The sequence below is a fragment of the Hypanus sabinus genome, chromosome X1 (assembly GCF_030144855.1).
Source record: "Hypanus sabinus isolate sHypSab1 chromosome X1, sHypSab1.hap1, whole genome shotgun sequence".
NCBI lineage: Eukaryota > Metazoa > Chordata > Chondrichthyes > Myliobatiformes > Dasyatidae > Hypanus > Hypanus sabinus.
The window spans coordinates 68,036,872-68,060,826 of record NC_082738.1 but is presented as its reverse complement, the minus strand read 5'-3'; the positions used below and the strand labels follow the sequence as shown (position 1 = coordinate 68,060,826).

The window sequence follows — 23,955 nt, the reverse complement described above, 5'->3', positions numbered from 1 at the left end:
AGAGCTGTGCTGGCTGGAGTCAGGGATTTATGCTTCGGCTCTTGGTAGGGTCACCCATGCAAAACAGGTCAAAGGCTGGAGTTCTCCGGGTTTGGGGTTCAACTCAGGTCTAACAAACCTGACTGGTAAAACTAAATTGTTATGGAAACAGTGATGAAGAAGCCTTCTACATCAGAGTGTGACAGTGTTCCTGAGTATCCACCTGGAACTTGTATGACTGACAACCGTACGTTGAGTGAAAACCATAAGGAGCTACTGCCATGATGAAGGAAGCCCTGAACACTACCAGAGATAGAGGACCTTCGATGGACAGTAAGTATTGTAAATTAAAGTATAAAATATGTATATTTAAAGTAAATAAGTAGTGAAAAGGGATTAAAAAGAGTAGTGAGTGTGTGCCTTCAGGCTTCTGCACTTCCTCCCTGATGGTAGCAATGTAGGGCATGTCCTGGATGACAGGGATTCTTAATGATGGACGCCACCTTTTTGAGGTATCGCTCATTGAAGATATCCAGGATGCTGGTGAGGCCGGTACCCATGACGGAGCTGACTGAGTTCACAACTCTCTGCAGCTTATTTCGATCCTGTACCACCCCAACCCGCCAACCCATACCAGGTGGTGATGCAGCCAGTTAGAATGCTTTCCAAAAAAGGGAGTGATATAGGAAAAAAGGGTCTGTTTCCATGACTCTGTGATTCTAATACTTCATACTCAAGTGTCAGGAGTGCTCATCTCCAACAAAACAGGGCCTGAGAATGTGTGGTGAAGCCCTACATAGGAAGAATAAGACCATATGATATAGAAACAGAATTAAGCCATTCAGTCCATTGATTTTGCTCCACTGTTCAATCTTGGCTGATTTATTTGACCCCATTCATCTGCCTTCTTCAAATAACCTTTGTCACCCTTACTAATCAAGAACCTATCAACCTCTGCTTTAAATATATCCAATGACTTGGCCCCACAGTCGTCTGTGGCAATGAATTCCACAGATTTACCACCTTCTGGCTGAAGAAATTCCTCCTCATCGCCATTCTAAATGGACGTCCTTTTGTTCTGTGGCTGTGCCTTCTGCTACTAGACTCTCCCACTATTAAAGACAACCCTATTCTCCTGATTTCTCCCCGTAATCTTTGATGCCCCTACTTATCAATAACCTCCGCTTTAAATAAACCTAATGACCTGGCCTCTACAGCTGCCTGGGGCAATGAATTCCACAGATTCACCACCCTCCAGCTAAAGAAATTTCTCCTCATCTCTGTTCCAAAGGGATGTTCCTCAATTCTGAGGCTGTGCCTTAAGTTCCTAGAGGGAACATCCCTCCATGTTCATTCTACTCAGGTCTTTCGAAATTTGATATGCTTCAATGAGATCCCCCTTCATTTTTCTAAACTCCAATGAGTACAGGCCAGGGCCCAAATGGACCTCGTACATTAACCCTTTCATTCCTGGGATAATTCGTGTAAACCTTCTCTGGAATCTCTCCAATGCCAGTAAAACCTTTCTCGGATATGAGGTTCAAAATTGCTCATGATATTTAGAATGTGGTCCAACCAATGCCTTACAAAGCCTTATAAGAGAGGAAGAGAAGGGAGGAGACAACAAAGATGAATGTAAATGAAGGATAATATACTCAATAGTTTTGAGTTCATGGCTAAAGTAATAAATGCAGCACATGGTACATACAGGAAGATATCCTGGGAAATTCAGGCATGGAATTTATAATCTGAATAATTTTTAAAATTCTATTATCTCAGTTTGGTAAAATGGAACAAGGGATGTGGACGTTTTTTAAAAATCCATTGTAACTGTGTCACACTTTGCAGAGGTGAAAATGTATGAAGATATTTTTATAGCTGGCTTTCCTGTCTTATCAAAACAGTCAGGGGTTTATGATCTCCTTAGCAATGTACGTGAGAAAATTTTCCTCAAATTAACCACAGTGTGATACTTAAAAGTAAACCTTAAGCATCATTTACTACCTTGAAATGCAAAGCCTTAAAAAAACCTTATTATTAGTCAATAAAATAATAATAAAATGTAAGAAAAAAGTAATAAAAAGTAACAAAAGTAATAAAAGTAAAAAGAGTAGAAATAAAGTAATAAATATAAATATTAATAATACATATAATAATAAAACAGCAGAATATTAAAAGTATTTAAAGCTCACCACAAATTGTAATTATTAATAAGCATGTATGCAGAAAAGTGTCACAAGGCATTTCACAGGATAACAGTTGATGTTGATCCAGAGGCTAAGGCAGGAAAAAGTGTAGCTCATAAGAGGGAGCAGAAGAGGCCACTCAGCCCATTAGGCTGAGGACAGGCAAACCTGAAAGATCACATGGAGTTGGTGTTCGAAATACAGAGTGATTTATTAAAAACTGGTGCGTACCAGGAGACCAGCTAAGGCTGACCTACATGAGCATGAATTTGGTATGAAGCGCCAGTAACATTATACTGTTTACTTTGTAGCTTATGCCGTAAATGCAACTTATTATTTGTTAAGTTCATTCATTCATTCATTCATTTGTTATGTACCATGTTGTATGATGTGGGCGATCATGATCTTTCCATGATTGTTATCGGCAAATAAATACACGTGACCCTGATTGGTGGGGTGGTTGGGCAGTTAAGCAGGTGCTACACCGTGCCCAAGGGTGACCTGCAGGTTAGTGGAGGGAAGGAGTGCCTTACACCTCCTTTGTTACGGTTGAATGACAATAAACTGAATTTGAGTTTGAACTTGATACAGCTTTTACATTCTCAGTTGATGTGATTACCAGTAAAACTACATTCTGTTCACAGAATGGAGGCTGCAGGAACACTTAAGTAACAGTCTAGGTCCTGATTAAGAGTAAAATAACTATCCATTTGTTTAACAGTAAATCCAATTTTCTATTACAACAATAAGGGTGCTGAGGTGGAGATAACATCTCTACCAAAGGAGGTGCAAGGTGCTCCTTCCCTCTGCTTGCCTGCAGGTCACCCTTGGGCAAGGTGTAGCACCTGCTCAGCCCCTTAGCACTTCTCTTCTTCTCACCAACCCATCACCTCCCTAAGGTGCCCCTTCTCCTTCCCTATCCCCCATGGTCCACTGTCCACTGGGAATGGAAACACTGTGTGTAAAACACAAAATGCCAGTGGAACTCAGCAGGTCAGGCAGCATCTATGAAGGGAACAACCAGACAATGTTTCAGGCCAAGACCTCACTGAAGGTTTCTTGTGGCTCCCCTCTGACTCCTTTGCTTCTCCTCATCCCCACCTCACCTCCTTCTGGTGCCCCTCCCCCTTCCCTATCTCCCATGGTCCACAGTCTTCTCCTGTCAGACCCCTCCTTCTTCAGCCCTTTACCTCTTTCACCTATCACCTCCCAGCTTCTCACTTCAGTCTGCTCCTCACCTCCACCCACCCACCTTCCCCCTCACCTGGTCTCACCTGTCACCAGTCACTTGTACTTCTTATTCTGGCTTCTTACCTCTTCCTTTCCGGTCCTAATGAAGGACCACAGCTCGAAATGTCAGCTGTTTCTTTCCCTTCATAGATGCTGCCTGACCTACTGAGTTCCTCCAGCACTTAGTGTGTGGTACACATAAATACTATTGTTTAACAGCAGGTTGGCAGCTGGGTATACTGTGGTGCGTGACTCACCTCTCAGGTCCCCAGAGCCTTTCTACCATCTACAGGGCAAAAGTCACGGGTGTAATGGAATAGTTTCCACCTCCCTGAGGAAAGTAGCAACAACAATCAAACTTGACACTATACACAGAGTCTTACTTGTCCACCACTGACACACTCTCGCATCTACACAATAGTGTTGTTTCCAGTCAAGATGGCGCCAAATTACGATCTCCATTGAGGCTGCAGCTCAGATTCAAAATTCAACATTGTTTAATGTCATTTCCAGTACACAAATGGAATGCAAGAAGAACAAAATAATTATTATTCTGGATCTGATGCAGTACACAATAAGTATAAATACATACGATAGCTTATATACATAGATTGATTGCATGTCCATAAAGTGACACTGGGCACAGGAGTGTCAGTACATAAGGTGACTCTGATAAGAAATGATAAAATAGTGATGGTGGGGGGTGTGGAGGAGTGGGTTAGTGGGTGAAGGTGTTAATCAGCCTGATGGCTTGGGGAAGGTGACTGAGTCTGGTGAATGCTACATAGCCTCCTCTCTGATGGGAGTGGGACAACCAGTCCATGAGCAGGGTGGCTGGGATCCTTCATGATGTCACTGGCTGTTGATGGTGGGTAGGCTAGTGCAGGTGGTGCGTTGGGCAGTTTTGACTCCCTGTCACAGTGCAGTTTCCGTACCATGCAGTGATGCAATTGTTTTTAAGAATTTTTTATGTTTATCTGGATGGTTTTGTGGACAGAGAGTGGAGTTAGGAGTCAGGTTAGGGTTTCAAGACAGGGATGTAGGTGATTTAGAGGATAGGCTGGAATCTAAGATCAGATTTTGGGCCAGCACACCAGTGAGGTCGAGGTGTGGTGGCAAGACCAGAGTTCGAGGCCGAGTACTTAGGGTCCCATCATTGTCAAGTCTGAATTTGAGGTCAGGAGTTCGGGTCCTCATTCACCGTTTTTGGCAAGTCCTGGGTCAATTCTGAAGTTCAAAGCCAGAAGGTCAATCATTAGTCCAGTTCAAAGCCCGAAGGTAGCTCAGTAGACCAGAAGTCAAAGATTCTCCATGAATCTGTAAATCTTTGCAAGTGCTTTGGAGAAGTCTAAGGCTGCCCAATGTCTATGATTCCATGAGTACGTTGGATGCTAGTTAGCTGAAGATGGCCTGTCCTAGGGTTAAAGCACTGTGTATGTGTTTTGGGAGGGAGGAACAGTGATTTTTTTGCTGTTGTTGCTTTGTCACTTGGTTATTGTGTTCTGGATTATTCTGCCAAGCATGGTGGACATGATATGTTGACACAGGAATGTGTGGTAACACTTGAGGGCTGCCACAGCACAACCTTGAGTGTATTGGTTGTAACACAAACAACATATTTCGCTACATTTTGATGCACATGTGATAAATAAATGGACCAGAACCTGAATCAAGGTGCTCTCATCAAGACTGATCTGACAGCCTTTCCTAGGTCCACAGTGCTTCATCCTCTAGCACCAAGGACATTGGCATCAAGGGCAGAAGAACCCTACCACCTGCAAGTTACCCTGTACACTGCACAACATCTGCCTTGGAAATACAGCTGAAGTCAGAAGTTTACATGCACCTTACCCAAATACATTTAAACTCAGTTTTTCACAATTCCTGACATTTAATCCTCGAAAACATTCCCTGTCTTAGGTCAGTTAGGATCACTATTTTAAGAATATGGGATGTCAGAATAATAGTAGAGAGAATGATTTATTTCAGCTTTTATTTCTTTCATCACATTCCCAGTGGGTTAGAAGTTTACATACACTTTGTTAGTATTTGGTAGCATTGCCTTTAAATTGTTTAACTTGGGTCAAACGTTTGGTGTAGCCTTCTACAAGCTTCTCACAATAAGTTGCTGGAATTTTGTTCCATTCCTCCAGACAGAACTGGTGTACCTGAGTCAGGTTTGTAGGATGCCTTGCTCGCACATGCTGTTTCAGTTCTGCCCAAAAATTTTCTTCGGATTGAGGTCAGGGCTTTGTGGTGACCACTCCAATACCTGACTTTGTTGTCCTTAAGTTATTTTGCCACAACTTTGGAGGTATGCTTGGGGTCATTGTCCATTTGGAAGACCCATTTCTGGCCGAGCTTTAACTTCCTGGCTGACGTCTTGAGATGCTGCTTCAATATATCCACATAATTTTCCTTCCTCATGATGCCATCTATTTTGTGAAGTGCACCAGTCCCTCCTGCAGCAAAGTACCCCCACAACATGATGCTGCCGCCCCCATGCTTCACGGTTGGGATGGTGTTCTTCGGCTTGCAAGCCTCACCCTTTTTCCTCCAAACATAACGACGGTCATTATGGCCAAACAGTTCATTTTTTGTTTCATCAGACCAGAGGACATTTCTCCAAAAAGTAAGTTCGTTGTCCCCATGTGCACTTGCTAACTGTAGTCTGGCTTTTTTATGGCGGTTTTGGAACAGTGGCTTCTTCCTTGCTGAGCAGCCTTTCAGGTTATGTCGATATAGGAGTCGTTTTACTGTGGATATAGATACTTGTCTACCTGTTTTCTCCAGCATCTTCACAAGGTCCTTTGCTGTTGTTCTGGGATTGATTTGCACTTTTCGTGCCAAAGTACGTTAATCTCTGGGAGATAGAATGTGTCTCCTTCCTGAGCAGTATGACGACTGTGTGGTCCCGTGGTCTTTATACTTGTGTACTATTGTTTGTACAGATGAACGTGGTACCTTCAGGCGTTTGGAAATTGCTCCCAGGGATGAACCAGACTTGTGGAGGTCCACAAATTTTTCTTCTGAGGTCTTGGCTGATTTCTTTTGATTTTGTTTGTAAACTTCTGACCTACTGGAATTGTGATATAGTCAATTAAAAATGAAATAATCTGTCTGTAAATAATTGTTGGAAAAATTACTCATGTCATGAACAAAGTAGACGTCCTTAACGTCTTGCCAAAACTATAGTTTGCTAATATGAAATCTGTAGAGTGGTTAAACAATGAGTTTTAATGACTTCAACCTAAGTGTATGTAAACTTCCAACTTCAACTGTATATCACTGCTTCTTCATCATCACTGGGTCCAAATCCTGGACTCCCTTCCCAGCAGAACTGCAGGAACACCTTCTTCAGAACTATAAAGCTTTATCTGTCCCACGTGCATCAAAACATCAAAATATATATTGTAAAATGTTTTGTTTGACGTCAGCTATCAACACTATCTGAGAATGTGCAGATGGCAGTCCACAAGTGGAACACAGAGTACAGTACAGTCCTTTAGCTGACATTGTTGTGCCGACCATAAATCCTGCTTTAAGATCAATCTAACCCTTCCCTCCTACATAGCCTCCCAGTTTTCTGTCATTGATGTGCTTATCTAAGAGTTTATTAAATGTATCTAATGTACCTGCCTCTACCACCACCCTAACAGGTTGTTTCATGCACGTACCACTGTGTAAAAAAACTACCTCTGGTATTCTCCCCCCCCCCCCCATACTTTGCTCTAATACCTTAAAATTATGCCTTCTCCTATTAGGCATTTCCACCCATGAAAAGGTCTCTTGCTATCCATTTGATCTATGTCTCTTGTCATGTTGTACACCTCTACCAAGTCACCTCTCATCTTCCTTCACTCCAAAGAGGAAAGCCCTAGCTCACTCAACCTATTATCATAAGACATGCTCTCTAATCCAGGCGGCACCCTGGTAAATCACCTCTGTACCCTCTCAAGAGCTTCCACATCCTTCCTATAATGAGACAGCCAGAAATGAACACAATACTCCAAGTGTAGTCTAACCAGGGTTTTTCAGAGTTGCAACATTACTTCGCAGCTCTTGAACTCAATCCCCTGACTAACGAGGGCCAACACGCCTTCTTAACCACCCTATCAACTTGTGCAGTAACTTTGAGGAATCTATGAACGTGGACCCCAAGATTCCTCTTTTCCTCCACACTGCTAAGAATCCTGCCATTAACCCTGCATTTTGCCTTCAAATTCAACCTTTCAAGGAAAGCCCTACAAAAAGTAGTGGATATGGCCCAGTCTGTAACAAGGAAAAGCCCTCCCCACTACATGGAACGCTGTCATAGGAAATCATTATCATAGGAGTCATAGGAGTTCATTATCAGGGATCCCACCCTATAGGACATGCTCTGTTCTCACTGCTGCCACCAGGAAGGAGGTACAAGAGCCTCAGAACTCACACCACCAGGCTCAGGAACAGTTATTACCCCTCAACTATCAAACTCTTGAACCAAAGGGGATAACCACTCAATTTCACTTGGCCCATCATTTAAATGTTCCCACAACCTATGGCCTCACTTTCCAGGACTCTTCCTCTCATGTTCTCTATATTTTATTGCTTATGTATTTATTGTTAATATTTCTTTCTTTTTGTATTTATACAGTTTGTTGCCTTCTGCACTTTGGTTGAAAACACAAGTTGGGCGGTCTTTCATTGGCTCTGTTATGGTTATTATTCTGTAGACTTATTGGGTATGCCCAAAAAAAAAGAATCTCAGGGTTTTATATGGTGAAATATATGTACTTTGATAATAAATTTACTTTCAACTTTAAACTTTTTGAATAGCACCAATAGGAAAATACACTAGCCAACCACAAGTAAGAGGTTTTGGCCACAGCCTGTGATTCTTGAGTCTGCTGGTGCAATTGGCCACCGTACTGAACTACCATTCATGAGTTGCCTCTCTCACTGATCTTCCCAGCTTCTGTCCACCTCTGACATTTGCTCACTTTCCAAACTGTGCTCAAAGGGAAATTTTATCACCTGTACACCTGTGACCTTCAATTATAATTAGTTGGTTAGGAGCTAGCTGGCACAGCAGCAACTTGTTAATGAGAGTCATCTCAATGTGCTCAATGATGGGGAAAAATTAAATTGTCTCTTTTTTTCCCTCTGAGCCCTGTTAACTTTTGCCTCATGTCCTCCAGTCTTTCCAAGTGTACCTTATATACAGAATAGCGTCATTTTATGGACATAAGATCAACCTACAGTATGTAAACTATTTTATGTATTTATCCTTACATGATGAGTACCCCTTTTCTGAAATGGTTGGGGCTGGAAGTGCTTTGGATTTTGAATTACATAACAATATAGGTTGGCATCGCTGCCATTCCTGACTCTGAATTTTTGTGCTACTGATAAGCAGTCTTTGTCTTACACTTGTTCATCACACATATGTATTTAATGGTAAAAATCATTACATACCATTAATATAATGAAAATATAATGTATGCAGGGTAAGAAAAGCAGCACATCAGCATCGGGAGAATACCTGAATCAGCTGTTGAACAGCAACAAACAGCAGCAGACTTTCAATCTCCACCTATGATGCTGTGTTTGATTAAAAGGTTATAAGTGCACTGTATTTCTATTTTACTTTTTTTAGATCTTATGTAAGGTTTAAAAATGATCAACATTGTAGAAATGTTCTGGTGTTAGATTTTCATCAGCAACTCTTTAAAAATTTCATGCCGTGCCCTTTCTTAAATTTCTGCAACCAGCCTGGTGAATATTCACAATTACCTTCAATTTTCAGTTCGTCGTGATAGATCTTTGCTTATTTCATGCTCAGCATGCTGTTAAGCGGCATATGTTCACTTTGACGCTGATGATACACAATCAAGCTCTTCATTTTTCACTTTATGCAGTGTTTTTCTATTCCTCATAAACTTCTGTTCATTACATATGTGAGGTCACTTTTCAAAGAGCTGCACATCACCAGAAAACCTTCCCAGCATCTTGTGGAGATTTTCATTTTTGATGTCATGTCAGCACTCAAATAAGATTTGGATTTTGGAGGTTTTCAGATATTGGGATTTTGAATAAGGGGTACGCAACCTGTATTGTGTTTTTTTAAAAATTATTATTGTGTACTTTATCTTTTGTGATTTATTTTGTGCTGCATCAGATACAGAGGAACAATTATTTTGTTCTACTTTAGACTTGTGCACAGGAAATGATATGAAACAATCTTGAAACTTAAAGTTAAATAACTTGAATACATTTCCACTTTGGGTGGTGGGGTGGAGATACACGTCTACCAAAAGAGGTGTAAGGCACTCCTTCCCTCTGCTAGCCTGCAGGACACCTTTAGCAACACCCCCCCGCCCCCCCCACTGATCAGGATCATGTGAAGCCATGGGAGCAGGTGGTGGATGGTTGTATGAGCAAGTTGGTGAATATCACAAGTCCTGGTTATGTGACCACTGACACCAGGCAGACAATCTCTGAAGAGTATTGATAATGGCTGGGGTCACCCGTCTTGTAAAGACACTGCCTAAAAGAAGGTAGTGATGGCAAAACCACTCTGTAGAAAAATTTGCCAAGAACAATCATGGTCATGGAAAGACTATGATTGCCCATGTCATATGACATAGCACATAATGAATGAATTAATAACTTCTCCATTATTAGCACTCTAAAGACCATGCACCTTCTAAACTTATTTGAAAAAAAAACATGAAAATTTATAATTTATTTATAATATATATATACACACACTTACACACACACATATATACACATTTTCTCAAAATATAGACATACACACACATTGCCATTCATGTCTGCATTGGATGAGACCATAATAGTCCCAAATTCCTTAAGGGAAAAGAGGAAGGTGGAACTTTTACACAGTGTTCCAAATGTCAGCTCACTAATAAGCCAAGAAAGGTTAGAAGACAAGCACGAAATTTTCATTTAAATTCAGTCCCTGTCCCTGATTAGCCAGTTAACCGTAGCTTCACTCAAAGAATAAAACTCATTACAGTTTAGGATGTGGCCATTCACCCCATCAAATCTGTCCATAAATCTGTCATCTAGTTGGTCTATTCTCCTTCTCCATTTTTAATTAACCATTGCATATTCATTTCTTTCTTGTTGCAACTGAACCCAGAGTCACCAGAGTTTCACACTAGTCATGTACACTCATGAGTAAGATAGTATTTCCCAAGATATTTTGCCAATCAGTTTAACTCATAACCTTCTTACCTGTTCTACCAGGTATTATTCTCATTACTTTCATCCCCTGGCATACACAATGCTTCAATGGACATATACTACTTTAAGTATTATAAAGCATTGGAGCTGAATTAGGCCACTTGTCCCATTGAGTCCACTCCACCATTCAATCATGGCTGATTTATTATCTCTCTCAGCCCCATTCTTCTGCCTACTCCTTATAACCTTTGACATCCTAACTAATCAAGAACCTATCAACCTCTGCTTTAAGTAAACACAATAACTTGGCCTCCACAGCTGCATGTGGCAACAAATTAGACAGATTCACCATCTGGCTAAAGAAATTCCTGTCATGCTCCCGATTGTTAATCCCGTCTTGCTCCTAATCTCCCTTGATTATGTCTTGATTCCAATTTCCCATTTGCTGCTAATTTGCTTGATGACAGCATGTCTGGTCTCCATCAAGAACTGCAGTATAAGAACTGTGGCATCACAACCACAAGTTGCCAGTTCGTTGGTCTATTCCTCTGTGATAACTTTGTTTCCTGACCACTTAGAACTATTAGTTCTAAGTTCAGCTCCAGTTTCAAGATATTCCATGGAAACCCCATCTCTGTGTAAGATTCCTCCTGTTTGCTGTTCAACATTCTTGTCTGTGCTAGCATCCCCAACTCAATCCCTGTGTCTCTGTCCTGCACTTGGGTTCCCCTCAGTTGCTCTGAGCAACAATTCCTCCTCATCTCTGTTCCAAAAGGATGTCCTTCTATTCTGAGACTGTGCCCTCTGGTCCTAGACTCCCCCACTATAGGAAACATCCTCTCCATATCCACTCTATCTGTGCCCTCTGGTCCTAGACTCCCCCACTATAGGAAACATCCTCTCCACATCCACTCCATCTGTGTCCTCTGGTCCTAGACTCCCCACTATAGGAAACATCCTCTCCACATCCACTCCATCTGTGTCCTCTGGTCCTAGACTCCCCACTATAGGAAACATCCTCTCCACATCCACTCTATCTGTGTCCTCTGATCCTAGACTCCCCCACCATAGGAAACATCCTCTCCACATCCACTCTATCTGTGTTCTCTGGTCCTAGACTCCCCCAATGATAGGAAACATCCTCTCCACATTCACTCTATCTGTGCCCTCTGGTCCTAGACTCCCCCACTATTGGAAACATCTTGTCCACATCCACTCATCTCACCCTTTCAATAATTGATGAAATTCCCCTTCATTTTCCTAAACTCCAGCAAGTGCAGGCCCAGAGCCATCAATCACTCCTAATATGTCAATAGGATCATTCTCATGAACCTCCTCTGGACCATCTCCAATGCCAACACATCCTTTCTTAGAGAAGGGACCCAAAACTGCTCACAATACTCCAAGTGCAGTCTAAGCAATGCTTTATAAAACTTCCACATTACATCCTTGCTTTATATTCTCGAAATGAATGCTAGCATGGCATTTGCCTTCCACCTGCTCCAATCTTTCACCTCAGATACTGAAGAATCAGCTTGCTAAAACAGAAGAAAGAAAACTGGAAAAAACTACTCGGCCTCTCAAACCTTCTCTGCCATTCAACAATATCATGACCTCAGCACCACAGAGAAGGCTCTACTTCCTTAGAAGTTTGTGCAGATTCAGCAAGTCATCTAAAACCATGACAAACTTCTGTGGATGCACAGTGGAGAGTATCCTGACTGGTTGCATCACAGTCTGGTATGGAAATGCCAATCCCAATGAATAATCTCACAAATTAGTGGATACAGCCCAGTCCATCACAGTCCATCCTCATCACCACTGAGCAAATCTACATGGAGCGCTGTCATAAGCCAGCAGAGTCCATCATCAAGGAACCCCACCATACAAACCATGCTCACTTCTCACTGCTAACATTGGGCAGGGAATACAGAAGCCTCAGGACCCTCACCACCAGGTTCAAGAACAGTTACTGTCCTACAACCATCAGGCTCCTGAACAAGTGTGAATAACTTCACTCACCTCAACTGATTCCACGACCTATGGACTCACATTCAAGGACTGTACAGCTCATGTTCTCAGCATTATTTATTTATTATTATTTTGTACCTTTTTGTATTTGCACAGTTTGTCTTCTTTTTCGCATTGTTTGTCAGTGTTTGTTTAGAATAGAATAGAACTTTATTGTCATTGCTCAAGACAATGGGATTGTGGTTTAAGCATAGTTTTTCATTGATTTCTATTGTATTTCTTGTTCTACTGTGAATGCCTGCAAGAAAATAAATCTCAGAGCAGTATATGGTGACATATACATACTTTGATGATACATTTACTTTGAACTTTGATATTCATTGATTCCTGCACAATCCAAAAACATCAATCTCTGTTTTGAACTCAATCAATGGGTCTCCATGACCCTTTAGAGTTGGGAATTCCAAAGCTCCGTCATCTTCTGAAGGAAGAAATTTCTCTGCATTTTTGTGCTAAATTTACAGCACCATATTTTAAGAACTGAAGGCCTTAATTCTTATTTCTCATTCCTTTCATAAGTACATTGACAGTCACAGAAAAAGTGCAGGCAGACTAATAAGATGCAAGGTCCATGAAGAGGTTGATTGGGAGATCACAAGTTCATCTTATTGTACTAGGAGTCCGTACAATAGTCTTGTAATAGGGAGTTTGATTCTGCCCTTAAGCTTGGTGGTACATGTTTTCAGGCTTTTACATCTGGGAATGAAAGGGTTAACATATGAGGTGTGTTTGATGGCTCTCGACTTGTGCTCACTGGAGTTCAGAATAATGAGGAGGGATCTCATTGAAACTTATCGAATATTGAAAAGTTTAGATGGAGTGGGCGTGGATAGGATGTTTCCTATAGTGGAGGAATCTAGGACCAGAGGACACAGATAGAGTGGATGTGGAGTGGATGTTTCCTATAGTGGAGGAATCTAGGACCAGAGGACACAGATAGAGTGGATGTGGAGAGGATGTTTCCTATAGTGGGGGAGTCTAGGACCAGAGGACACAGATAGAGTGGATGCGGAGATGATGTTTCCTATAGTGGGGGAGTCTGGGACCAGAGGACACAGATAGAGTGGATGTGGAGAGGATGTTTCCTATAGTGGGGGAGTCTAGGACCAGAGGACACAGATAGAGTGGATGTGGAGAGGATGTTTCCTATAGTGGGGTAGTCTAGGACCAGAGGACACAGATAGAGTGGATGTACAGAGGATGTTTCCTATAGTGGGGGAGTCTAGGACCAGAGGACACAGATAGAGTGGATGTGGAGAGGATGTTTCCTATAGTGGAGGAATCTAGGACCAGAGGACACAGATAGAGTGGATGTGGAGATGATGTTTCCTATAGTGGGGGAGTCTAGGACCAGAGGACACAGATAGAGTGGATGTGGAGTGGATGTTTCCTATAGTGGAGGAATCTAGGACCAGAGGACACAGATAGAGTGGATGTGGAGAGGATGTTTCCTATAGTGGGGGAGTCTAGGACCAGAGGACACAGATAGAGTGGATGCGGAGATGATGTTTCCTATAGTGGGGGAGTCTGGAACCAGAGGACACAGATAGAGTGGATGTGGAAAGGATGTTTCCTATAGTGGGGGAGTCTAGGACCAGAGGACACAGATAGAGTGGATGTGGAGAGGATGTTTCCTATAGTGGGGTAGTCTAGGACCAGAGGACACAGATAGAGTGGATGTGCAGAGGATGTTTCCTATAGTGGGGAAGTCTAGGACCAGAGGACACAGATAGAGTGGATGTGGAGAGGATGTTTCCTATAGTGGGGGAGTCTAGGACCAGAGGACACAGCCCTAGAATACAAGGATGTCCCTCTACGACAGGGGTTCCCAGCCTATTTTATGCCATTGACCAATGCCATTGAAACCCAGGTTGGGAATCCCTGCTTGAGAACAAAAATGAAGAGGGACTTCCTTATCCAGAGGATAGTGAATCTATGGAATCCATTGCCACAGACAGCTATGGAGGCAAAGTCACTCCATGATGAAATGGCAGATCATCTTGATGGGCCAGATGGTCTGATTCTGCTCTTCTGTCTTATGCTCTTATGGTCTCTTCAGCCATTGAAAAATACCCTTGTAGAACCCTGGAACTGTTTTGGACTTTTTGATACCTAAACTCTAGACTATGGAATAGTCTCTCATGGGGTGGCAGAGTACTGTAGCAGTTAGTGCAACACTTTACAGTACAAACTTTAAGGTCAAGGTTCAATTCCTGCTACTGTCTTTAAGGAGTACTCTCCATGGCTGCATGGCTTTCCTCCAGGTGCTCTGGTTTCCTCCCATATTCCACAGACCTATAAGTTAGGGTCCATGAGTTGTTGTTTCTTTTCATGTCTTGTAGTGCATCAGGTGGCATTTTTTGCCATTTTCTTAGCACTTGTCTGCTTATTAAGAAGCCAAATTGCTAGCTCGATGCTCAACCCAGCACAGATGGAAAGTGTGCAAGAAGCCAGCTGGATTCGAACCCGAGACCATCAGCCTCAATGGTCTGGTGCTGATGCTACCACACCACCAGCTGGCTATCAGAGTTGTCGGCATGATATTTCGGCACTAGAAGCGTGGCCACACTTGTAGGATGCCCCCAGCACACCTTGGACGGTGTTGGTGTTGACGCAATCAATGCACTTCACTGTATGTTTCAAAGAGCCAAATAAAGCTAATATTCTTTAATCTTTAAATCTCTTTCCTCTTACAACATGCCTGCCATGCCAAGAACCGGCCAGTGAATCTGCATTGAACTTTCTCTTTAGCAAGTATGTACACTTCTTTGGATAAGGAAACAAATTTACACACAACACTCCACCTCTTGCCTAATCTCAAACAAGAGAAAATCTGCAGATGCTGGAAATCCAAGCAACACACACAAAATGCTGGAGGACCTCAGCAGGCCAGGCAGGATGCAAAGTCTTTATCTCTCCAGTTCTGCTGAAGGGTCTTGGCCTGAACCATTGACTGTACTCTTTTTCATAGATGCTGCCTGGCCTGCTGAGTTGCCCCAGCATTTTGTGTGTGATACCTCTGGTCTAACTGAGGTTCAATATAATTGATTTGATACGTCAGCAAATTTCTACAAATGTCTCTTGGAAAATATTCTGACTGGTTGCATTCACTGCCTGGTATGGTGGCTCCAATGTACAGGATTGGAAAAAGCTTCAGAGGGTTGTAAACTCAGCCAGCTCCATCACAGGCACAACTCTCCCCACCACTGAGGACATCTTCACAACGATGCCTCAAGAAGGCGGCATCCATCATTAAGGACCATCACCACCCAAGACATGCCCACTTCTCATTACTATCATTAAGGAAGCGGAACAGGATCCTGAAGACCCACACTCAATATTTTAGGAACAGCTTCTTCCACTCCGCCATCAGATTTCTGACCAGACAATGAACCCATGAACACTTCCAAACTATTTTGCTCAATTTTTGCACTACTTTTTAAAAAATATATCCCTTAATGTAATTTATAGTCATTTTTTAATGTTTTGCACTGCAATGTTGATGCAAAACAAAAGATTTCACAATAATAAACTTGATTATGATTTTTGTTTCTTGCACTCAGATCCTCTCAATAAGCCATTTACCTTCCTAATTGCTTTCAGGTACGCTTTCAGTGACTTGTGTCCAAGGACACCCTGGTCCTTTCAACATTCAACTACCCATTCACTCGCCATTTTAAAACACTTAGCATTTTTGATTTCTCTCCTGAAGTCAATAATCTTGCATCTTCCACATCATCATCAATCAGCAAGCATACACTCAGTGGCAACTTTATGAGATACAGGAGTGGAACCCAGTGTGGTCTTCTGCTGCTGCAGCCCATCCACCAAGTTTTGATGTGTTGTGCATTCAGAGATGCTCTCCTGCACACCACTGTTGTAACACACAGTTGTTTGAGTTACTGTCACCTTCCTGTCAGCTTAAACCAGTCTGGCTGTTCTCCTCTGACCTCTCTCATTGACAAAGCAACAACTGGATTTTTGTCTTTGTCTTTCACACCATTCACTGTAAACTCCAGGGACTGTTGTGTGTGCAAATCCCAAGAAATCAGCAGTTTCTTAGATACTCAACCCACCCCATCTGGCACCAACAATCATTCCATCATCAAAGTCACTGAGATTGCATTTCTTCACGATTCTGATGTTTGATCTGAACAACAACTGAACCTCTTGACCATGTCGGCATGCTTTTATGTATCGAGTTGCTGCCACATGGGCTGATTAGATATTTGCATAAATGAGCAAGTGTACAGGTGTACCTAATAATGCGGCCTTTCAGTGTATATTTGGTCCCCTCAGCCAAATTGTTGATGCAGACTGCAAAGAGTTAGGTCTGTCGACTGAGAATGATAATTTTCTTCATAAACACAAGAGATTCTCTTGATGCTGGAAATCTAGAGGAATTCAGCAGGTCAGAGTGCCATGTTAGTGTAGCAGTTCGGCGTTCAATTCCTCAATAAGAAGAATGTATGTCCTTCCTGTGTGCGTGGGGCTTTCCTCCGGGTGCTCTGGTTTCCTCCCACAGTCCAATGATGTGGTGGTTAGTAGTTTAATTAGTCATTGGAAATTGGCGCATGATTAAGCTCAGGTTAAATAGGTGGGATGCTGTGCAGTGTGGCTCAAAGGACCAGAAGGGCCTGTTCAGTGCTTATCTCTAAATAAATAAACTTCTGAATAGGAATAAACAGGCAATGCCTCAAGATGTCAAATATTTATAACAAGCTGGAGGAACTCAGCAGGTCAGACAGCATCCATGGAAACGAGCAGTCAACGTTTCAGGCCGAGACCCTTCGTCAGGACTCGGTCAGAAACGTTGACTGCTCGTTTCCACGGATGCTGCCCGACCTGCTGAGTTCCTCCAGCGTGTTGTATGTGTTGCTTTGACCACAACATCTGCAGTGTACTTTGTGTCAAATATTTATTCCTCCTCTTCACAGATGCTGCCTGAGTTGCTGAGCTTCTCCTGCACTTTGTGTGCGATCCTTTCACTGCCTCAAAGCGTCCCTCAAAGACCTCAACATCAATCCCAGTAGCTGGGAATTGCTTGCTCTGGACTGCCCAACCTGGTGGAGCAGGACCACTAAAGGAGCGTATGCAGCAGAAATCAGACGCACTGCAGAGGCTCAGAGGAAATGCACCGTGCACAGGGCTTGAGCTACCTCCACTTCCACTGCAGCACCTACCCTCATGTGTCCCACACGTGGGCGAGCTTTCAGGGCCCGGATTGGCTTCACCAGTCACCTCCGGACCCACAGTCACAAACCCTCCACCTGACAGAAATCGTGGTCGTCTTCGACTCCGAAGGACGAACAACAGCAACATACTCTTTATATCTATGAAACAATTCTCAATCCATTCAAATAATTTACACCAGTTGCACATGTTCTCCTCATCTACTTGACCAGATATTTCCTCAATGATTAATCAACTCTTTCATAAATCGAAATTGACTTTCCTCAGTCATTTTATTTCTTTCCAAATGCTTGGCATGCACTCAGTGGCCACTTTATTAAGTACACCTGCTTGTTAATGAAAATATCTAATCAGCCAATCATGTGGCAGCAACTCAATGCTTAAAAGCAAAGTCAAGAGCAATGGCTCCTAAAGTGGGTAATTTCATCCCCCCAGGGCAGTGGGGTTTCTAAGGGGGTGAAAAAGATAAAGGGGGTGTTGGGGGGCAAGGGGGCAGTTGAAAGATTACAGGTTTAATTAATAAATGAATTACTTTTTATAATCATTTGATGCTCAGTGCCTCGTAATTGATTACAATGGTCTCATGCTAACCCACCGTTCTCTTAGACTTTGCTTGAAGCGCTTTATAGTTGTTGAAAATCAATGTGATACTTCTGTATTTGGCATCTCACAAGAAAGCTGAACTGAAGAAATCACGTTATTTCTGAGCCCAGCCCACACATTATTGCTGTTCACGAGTATAGAGTTATGTAGCTAGTATGATATCCATGCTTTAATCATGCAGTGAATCAATTCCTATGAATTAGGGTATGGCATCCAATGCCCTTTTGAATGGTCTTGACTGCATTTCTCTAGTCCATGGGTCAACCGAGATTTTGTTGCCCCACTTTATGTACTTTCAGGCAGAGAGTCAGGTTTTGATGATGTCATAACCTATTGACTGAAATGCTTAAGGTTGAACTTAAACAATAGGTGATTGACCATGGTCGTTAATCCATAATAAAAATGGCAGAAGACCAAACGAGAAAGAGGTGTAGACAGTAGAGTTTGGAGTATCTGAATATGGATTTATACCAGAACCAATCAACCAACAGCAGCCAATGTGTCTGCTGTGTGAAAAAGTTTTCTTCAAATGTGGCAATGAAACCATCCAGGCTGCTTGAACACTGAAGAGAATACACTCTGATAAAGCAAACAAGAACTTGACTTATTTCAGTCACTTTGTGAAAACTTTCAGAAATGAAAAGCAATCCAAAACATGTTTGCCACCATTTATCAACAAAACAGTGCTTCATACAACATTTCATTGCTCATCGCGAAATCTGGAAAATCCTGTACAATTGGAGAAGAACTGATTCTGCCAGCAGTAAGAGAGGTTCTGAGTACTATTTTGCATAAACACCAGACCAAAAAATTAAACCGATTCTGCTCAGCAACAACTCTGTTCAAAGATGAATCAATGAAATATCTAAGAATATGGAAGACATATTGTACAATTTGCCCTGCAGTTGGATGAGGTTAAGATTGAGATTGAGGATGAGATTGTACAAGGCATTGTAAGGCCGAATTTGGAGTATTGTGTACAGTTCTGGTCACTGAATTATAGGAAAGATGTCAACAAAATAGAGACAGTACAGAGGAGATTTACTAGAATGTTACCTGGGTTTCAGCACCTAAGTTACAGAGAAAGGTTGAACAAATTAGGTCTTTATTCTATGGAGCATAGAAGGTTGAGGGGGGACTTGATAGAGGTATTTAAAATTATGAAGGGGATAGATAGAGTTGACGTTGATAGGCTTTTTCCATTGAGAGTAGGGGAGATTCAAACAAGAGGACATGAGTTGAGAGGGGGCAAAATTTAGGGGTAACACAAGGGGGAATTTCTTTACTCAGAGAGTGGTAGCTGTGTGGAATGAGCTTCCAGTAGAAGTGGTAGAGGCAGGTTCGATATTGTCATTTAAAGTAAAATTGGATAGGTATATGGACAGGAAAGGAATGGAGGGTTATGGGCTGAGTGCAGGTTGGTGGGACAAGGTGAAAGTAAGTGTTCGGCATGGACTAGAAGGGCCGAGATGGCCTATTTCGATACTGTAATTGTTATATGGTTATATGAGTCAGGCAACAAATCTTTGCTTCTTGGTTATGTAGACTGCATAAAAGATGAATGCATGGTTCAAGAGTTGTTATTTACAAGGGGACTAGAAATGGATATAAAGCCAATATTTGGGGCTATTGAGCAATTTTTCAAAGAGAAAGACATTCCGCTCACCACCAATGACAGGATGCCACCATGGGGTTATTGCTTTCTTGAAAAAAAAGCTGTACCTAACATACTTACCTCTCACTGTGTAATTCAGACAATATCCTGTCGCAAAAAAAACCTAAGTCATCAGCTGCACAATTCATTTAACTACTGTTATCACAGAGGTAAATAAAATCAAGTCCCATGTTCTCAATTCTTGACAAATTTGAGAGCTTTGTATTGAGAATGATAAGCAGTTTGAACACTTGCTGTTCCACACAGAAGTCAGATGTTTCTCCAAAGGAAACTGCTTGATATTTTATGCATTTTTTGAAACTGATAAAATTCTTTGAAAACTCGAATGCTTCATTCAGTAATTAATTTAATAATATTAGGTAGGACATTGCTTATTTGTCAGAATTATTTGAAAAGTTTAAAGAAGTAAGTCTTCAATTGCAAGGAAATTACGTGAATCTTATCAAAGTCAAATCAGTAGTCTCCACATTTCTGATCAAATAAACCCGAAGTGCAACATTGGTTGTGTCTTTTTCCAATTTCCAAGACTCTCTGAGTTGGAAGAGAAAGAAAGAATACCAGGTGATGATCTTCAATTCTGCTGTGCCCACCTGGATGAGCTGCATAAAGACATGTCAGAGAGCTATCAGGATCTTCTCTCGATCCAAAATCCAGACAGGGTAATAAATCCATTCTGGAACACTTGTAATGAGGAATTAACAGGAAGGATAGAAGAAGAACTGCTCTCAGTACAAAATGACTTGGAGTTGAAGCCAAGGTTCAAAAAAATCATATTGGGATTTTCGGCTGTAGAAAGAAATCTCTGAAATCTCTACCCTGCACCGTGGAAAAAGATCAAGATGTTCTTTTTGCCTGTCCAACATCATATTTATTGATGTGTGGTTTCAGAGCAGTCGCCCAAATTCTTTCAAAGCAACAAAACAAGCTACAAATTACTGAGCCTGGGGGATCTGAGACGCCTTCTGAGTGACATTCAGCCTGATGTTGTGAAGCTGATATCACGGCACCAAGCCCAGCCATCTCATTGTACGGTGAAAAAGCAATGAAGTAGTGAATAATTGGACACTAATGTATGCTCTAAAAATTGTTCATGAAAATTGTTTTTACTCTAATTAAATAAAAAAATGATTTTATTCATAGCTTTAAATAGACTTGAATAATATTTGCAGTTATTTATCACTGCTTTGATTTTGCAGTTCCCATTTTCTTTCACTGTGCACCATAAATCAAAATTTATTATAGTTTTTATGTATTAGTCAGAAAGGGAGCTGGGGTGCTGGGGATGTGGTCTGGGAGACAAGGGGCAGTAATGTAACACAGTTTGGGAACTACTCCAAGAGTTTCAATTGTTGTTCAGACCAAAACTCAGAATGGGGAAGAAATGTGATCGAAGTGACTTTTGACTGTGGAATGATTATTGATGGTCTGAGTATCTCAGAAACTGCTGATCTCCTGGAATTTTCACACACAATAGTTTTGAAAATTTACAGAAAATAGTGTGAAAAACAAAAACTCCAGTGAGTGTCAGTACTGTGGGTGAGAACACCTTGTTAATGAGAGAGGTCAGAGGGGAATGACCAGACTGGTCCATGCTGATGAGAGGTGACAGTTACTCAAATTAACACGCATTCAAATAGCGGGTGTACAGAAGAACTTCTCTGAATACATAACATTTATTTATTTATTGAGATACAGTGTGAAATAGGCCCTTCCGGCCCTTTGAGCAGTGTTGTCCAACAACCACCGACTTAATCCTAGCCTGAACATAGGACAATTCCCAATGATCAATTAACCTACCAACTGGTACAGCTTTGGACTGTGGGAGGAAACCGAGGCACCCGGAGAAACGCACATGGTCCCAGAGAGAACGTACAAACTCCTCGCAAACAGCAGCGGGAATTGAACCTGGGTCACAAGTATTGTAAAGAGTTGTGCTACCAACCACATTACCTTGTCAAACCTTAAAGTGGATGGGCTTCAGCACCAGATTCCACTGCAGTACCTCATAAAGTGGCCAGTGAGTGTACTCAACTTCCAATATCCGGCTTACAAGTCAGTTCTCTACCTTTTCTCGTCTCTTTTCTTAAGCAGCAGCATCATGTTCTTTCACTCTAATCTGTGTTGGGTTTGGAAGTAAGAGGGGAGTTTGTGAAGTCTTGTTCCTGATAGAACTACATTGTCCTTTAACTCAGTGCCATCTCTGTGTCTGGAACAGCCATTGCCTTTCGTGCCCCTGGCATGTGGACCTTGAATTCATTGACACCACACACACCCTCACCCTCCCACCTAATCCTTGCCCTCGAGTTGTAACCACTCACCTCTGCTCCATGTGCTCCAGCCTGGTAAATGGGCGAGTGGGTCACACACTCCTTCGCAGCTTCCAGTAGCCAGGCTGCTCTGTGGTTCGGCAGGCAGGAGGCACGTTTCTATGGGGCAAGGCAGACAGTGACAGTTTGTGCCGAGAGCCTGGCTGGGCCAGCGGGTTGCTTGGCTGAACACTCGCCAAGCAAGTGCAAGGACATCGCAGCAGTGATGGTGTGCTGCTGGGGTCTGACCACACCTATGAATGTGTAATGGAGTAGGAGGGTGGCGAGGTGGAGATGTGTCTCTACCAAAGGAGACGTAGAGCACTCCTTCCCTCCGCTAGCCTGCAGGTCACCCTTGGACAAGGTGTAGCACCTGCTCAGCCCCCCTCCCACCCTCAATCAGGGTCAGGTGAAGCCATGGGAGCAGGTGGTGGATGGTCGTACGAGCAGCCGGTGCAGATCACAAGTCCTGGTTATGTGACCACTGACACCAGGCAGACAATGGCTGAAGAGTATTGATAATGCCAAACCACTTCTGTAGAAAAATTTGCCAAAAACAACATGATCAAAGACCATGATCGCCTACATCAGGGACACAGCACATAATGATGATGATGGAGAAGGGAGAGGTTCTTCATAGGTGTGATTACAGTAGAGAAACACACCACCAGTGATGCAATGTTCTTCTTATTCTATGGGTTCTATGAGGTCCATTGCAATCTGTTGTAATTTTCCTGCAATGTACTGCTGCCGCAAAGCAACAAATTTCACAACATGTGTCAGTGATAATAAACCTGATTCTGATTCTGGATACACTCACAATTACTCTTGATTCCCATAGAATAAAGACTCTATGTACAGAGGTCCATCTGCCACATGAATTTAGCATTTAAGAGTTCACTTTGGACATAAGACATAGGAATAGAATTAGGCCATTTGGCTCGTTGAGTCTGCTCTGCCATTCCATCATGGATGATTTATTATCCCTCTCAACCCCATTCTCCCTTCTCCCCGTAGCCTTTGACACCCTGACTAATCATGGTCTGTGGCAATGAATTCACCACCCTCTGGCTAAAGAAATTCCTCCTCTAAATGGATGTCCCTCAATTCTGAGGCTGTGCCCTCTGCTTCTAGACTCCCCCACTATAGAAAACATCCTCTCCACTTCTACTCCATCTAGACCTTTCAATATTCAACAGGTTTCAATGAGATGCCTCCTCATTCTTCTAAACTCCAGTGAGAACAGGCCCAGAGCCATCAAAATGTTCCTCATACGTTACCCCTTTCATTCCCAGGATCATTCTCATAAACCTCCTCTGGATCCTCTCCAATGCCAGCACATCCTTTCTTAGATAAGGGGCCTAAAACTATTCAAAATATTCCAAGTGTAGTCTAAACAATGCCTTAGAAAGCCTCAGCATTATGTCCTTGCTTTTGTATTCTAGTTCTCCTGAAATGAATGCTAACATCTGCTCTCACTACCAGACTGTATCAAGAGGAAAAGAAGGATAAAGTTTCACATTGGTATTGTCCAATCCGACTCTGCTTTCCTTTTGAATCT

The 23,955-nt window shown here is 42.3% G+C and overlaps 1 protein-coding gene across 6 annotated transcripts in view; it reads right to left on the bottom strand.

Annotated features, from left to right (window-relative positions):
- Positions 1 to 22,464, bottom strand: part of LOC132384983 (SRC kinase signaling inhibitor 1-like) — a 498,151-nt gene extending 475,687 nt beyond the window's left edge. For 3 of the 6 annotated variants that reach the window (XM_059956688.1, XM_059956692.1, XM_059956689.1), the window contains exon 1: positions 22,407 to 22,461. The gene's annotated coding sequence lies outside the window, so the exon portion shown is untranslated. Of the gene's footprint in view, positions 1 to 22,406 lie in introns of all 6 variants that reach the window. The other 3 variants (XM_059956690.1, XM_059956693.1, XM_059956694.1) reach the window with 2 other exon arrangements.
- Between the last annotated feature and the right edge of the window lie 1,491 nt (positions 22,465 to 23,955).